The sequence below is a fragment of the Sapajus apella genome, unplaced genomic scaffold (assembly GCF_009761245.1).
Source record: "Sapajus apella isolate SASKATOON/1434 unplaced genomic scaffold, GSC_monkey_1.0 scaffold11, whole genome shotgun sequence".
NCBI lineage: Eukaryota > Metazoa > Chordata > Mammalia > Primates > Cebidae > Sapajus > Sapajus apella.
In genome coordinates this window covers 13,254,394-13,258,197 of record NW_022436951.1, presented here as the reverse complement: position 1 = coordinate 13,258,197, position 3,804 = coordinate 13,254,394, and the positions used below count along the sequence as shown (strand labels likewise).

General features: G+C 32.4%; 1 non-coding gene across 1 annotated transcript; it reads left to right on the top strand.

The window, feature by feature from the left end:
* Positions 1-820: 820 nt before the first annotated feature.
* Positions 821-955, top strand: LOC116552446. The gene has a single exon (XR_004269381.1). It is a non-coding gene; the product is annotated as a small nucleolar RNA SNORA18 (small nucleolar RNA).
* Positions 956-3,804: the final 2,849 nt, after the last annotated feature.

Genomic DNA, 3,804 nt, shown 5'->3' with positions numbered 1-3,804 from the left:
AGCGAGACTATGTCTCAAAAAAAAAAAAAAAAAAAAAAAAAAAAATGACCGAATTCTCCTGATTAATAAGTCCTGTTCTTTTTCATTTCCAGAGAACACACTGGCATTCTTCTCTCTGTTTGAGGGAGACTGTTAGCCATGTGGCTGAATGCAGTCAAGGAAGAAACCCAGGAAGCTACTCATTCTTAAATAGATTTTAAGTGACTATTCTAATTTTCTGATCCCTGGTTTACCACTACTTTCAGAGGTATGAGATGCTATTAATTCATGAATCTTTTAGGTATTCTGTATTAAAAATAAATACATTTGATTATTAATCTCCTCCACTGCCAATTTAGAATTCCTATTTTATAGCTTAATTGACTACTTACTTAGTTACTTTTCATTGTTCAAAATTTCATTGCTTTTTTTTTTTGAGACAATGTCTTGCTCTATCACCAGGTACCAGGCTGGAGTGCAGAGGTGCATTGTCAGCTCACTGCAACCTCTGTCTCCTGGGTTCAAGCAATTCTCCTGCCTCAGCCTCCCGAGTAGCTGGGACTACAGGCGTGCGCCACCATGCTCAGCTGATTTTTGTATTGCTTTAGTCGAGACAGGGTTTCACCATGTTGGCCAGGATGGTTTCGATCTCTTAACCTCGTGATCTGCCCGCCTTGGCTTCCCAAAGTGCTGGGATTACAGGCGTGAGCCCCCGTGCCCGGCTTTCATTGCTTTTTTAAAGAAATTATTCACTGAAGATAAGAGATTTGTCTTAAAAATCAACCTTTATCTTACTCTCAAAAGCAACTATAGTTTTGTGATACATTAAGATTATACAGTTTGTGAGGGAGGTCCTTTTTAAAAAAGATAATACCAAAATATGAATAAATTGGAAATGCCTCATAGAGTAACTCTGCGGTTTTCTTTTATCCACAGGGCTATTGTTAGATTTGTGGGAAAGAACTACAAGACGGTTGCTAAAAGTATGAAAAAGTCAGTTACTAAACATATGAAAAATATGAAAACATTTTTACCTTAGGTATTGTCATATGCCACACATCTGTACTATTCTTGAGTGTGATTACTTAGAAATGAGTATCATTTGAACTCATTCATGTTTAGAGAGGGTGTCAAAATGAGAACCAGGAAGATCTACCTGCACTAAAAATGGCCCTAAACTAAATTGGTAGAAGATATTAGATCCCAAATATTCTTGGGTAATTTTGAAGTCTTCATTAGTATATCCATATTAAAAGGAGATAACAGAAGCCGAAATAAAAGAATTATGGGCTGACAGGACTACTGGATTAAAATAAGCATCAGTTTCATTAAACAGAGCTAACTTGAAGATAAATCTTTTGAAAATAAATTTTGACTCTAGCTCTTCAGAGGATCTAAAGAAAGTGGCCTTGATGGACGTAGAAGAATCACAACATAGAATTCCTTGAATAAAAATTTATTGACTTCAAATAAAAATAAATGACTAAAATATGAATCAAATAGGAAGTTTGATACAGAATCTTGGAAGTGGTCTATGCAATTTATACGCCCTAAATTTAAGATTAACCGGCTTCATGGTAAATGTATTTCTCATTCGTGTGTCAGTGGTTTTGGGAGGAAGATGAACTCGATACTCATTTTCCACTTGCCATCATTATTCAGAAGTCTGATTTAAATAACTTTGTAAGTATGCTCACTCAAAAATGCCATGTTTTGAAACAGTTCATTTTTTGAATTATTTTTGTGGTTATTGGGTATTAACATATAACTAGAATATAGTCTTTAATGGCCTTAGGCCTTTACACAACACCTAAAATAAATTTAGCCTCATTTACTCTATCATATATGCAAACTACTTTCAGCATGGTAAACTTATTGCCTGACATAATATGAGTGTCAAGCCCATAAAATTCCTCAAATATACAAAATATATGAGTGTATAAATACTGAAGAGACAAACATATGAAAATGAGGAAAGGAAGAAAATTGGAGAGAAGGTATAATATTAAAGGGATGCCATAGATCTCAAATATGTGGCATTTAACAATCAAACAATTGGTATCTAGACATAAGCAATTCCATGAGAAGCAGCAGAAAGTGCAAAGGCCCTAAGGCAGGAGCTATCTGACTATTCCAGAGACAATGGGGAAGTCAGTGTAGATGAAGTGCAGTAGTAAAGTTGTCACCAATTAGAGGAGGCAAAATTAGAGTTGTAAGAACAGGGGCAGAAGGGCATATATGTGGCATCATCTATGTAGCATATAGGTAGTCTACTCTATGGATTTTGGCTATGAGACAGATGGTTAACTATTTAAGGATTTGCTCATAGATTAAATGCTTAATTTGAGATATTTGTCATGAATAATTTCAAGATTTTTGGAGAAATATGTCCATAGTCATGGAAAGGCAGCCAGACAGAATATGTGTTTAATAGATGAGAAAATGAATGAAATAAACTCGAAAAGTTAATTAAATTAAGTGACATTTTGAATGATTATTAGAATGTCTAGCACAAAAAGGAGCACAATTCTCATACTTGTGGAATAAATAAAAATGAATACAAACACGAATATGAGTAAAATTGATGAGCACCATAAAAAAGTAACAAATTTAAATGAGAACAAAATATGTTACTTTCAAATAAGTGACAAAATATTGTATATCCCCAGATAAAGTTATGTGGAGTCATCTTGAAATCTTTTATCTTTATCTGGAATTTAGAAATTCTAATTTCTACATGTATTGCCTCTTTAAAAAAAGCTTACTGATTTCTATAGGTTAATAGGACCTCTCTTTCTTTCTCTTTCCATATGCACATATAATATTCATACAAATATTTTATTTGTATATACACAAACCAATAAATTATATGGTTCCATTTTAAATTGCCAAAAAAGCCACTGTGAATTTTAAAAGCCACGGTGAAATTAGATGTTTACTATTTATCTTATTTTATTTTAAATTGACAATATGGGGTACAATGTGATGATTTCATACATAGATGCATGGTGAAATAATCTAATCAGGCTAACTAACATGTACCTCACTTCACATAGTTATTCATTTGTAGTCAGGACCTAAAAACAATTAAATAAACTATAATTATATAAACTATCATTTATAGTTTATATATGATAGCTATAGTTAAATTATTAACTATAGTCACTATGCTGTGCAATACATGAACAGAACTTATTTTTACACAGGACAATAATGCAAGTTTATTAAACAGTTTTTGCTGAAACACCCCCTCCCAAACCAAAACCAAATATTTAACTACATGGATATCGAGAGTACCAACAAACTCGGGTCATGTGAAAGAAGACCATAGTATAATTTGTACAAATTGAAAGACAGTATGGGAACTTGACCATGACATTGCCTTTAATGTTTAACATGATGCAGAATTCAAAAAAAATTATAGAAAGGCTGTATTAATTTCAGTGGAGTTGAAAGGATTTGGACATATTGTCTGATATTGTCATATGAGATAAAAAGTCAGAAAAGGGAAAATAATAAAGACCAGTGAAATTTAGAACATTATTTACTTTTTGAATTTTAGGAAAAAAATGCTGACAACACAAATCAGAAAAAGAGCATTGAGAAGGCTTATGTATATTACTATTTCACCATTGCAAAACGGAATAGGACTATGTGTGTGAAAGTAAATATGTCAAGAAAGTGAATCAACCTACAAAAAGAAAACATGTTAACTTTATGTAATTTGTCAGAAAAGCAGCAAACTAAACTAAACACAATAGAATTGTATACTTTGAAAAAATATATTCACAAAAAAGAAGGAAAAAAAAAAGCATTATACCTTCA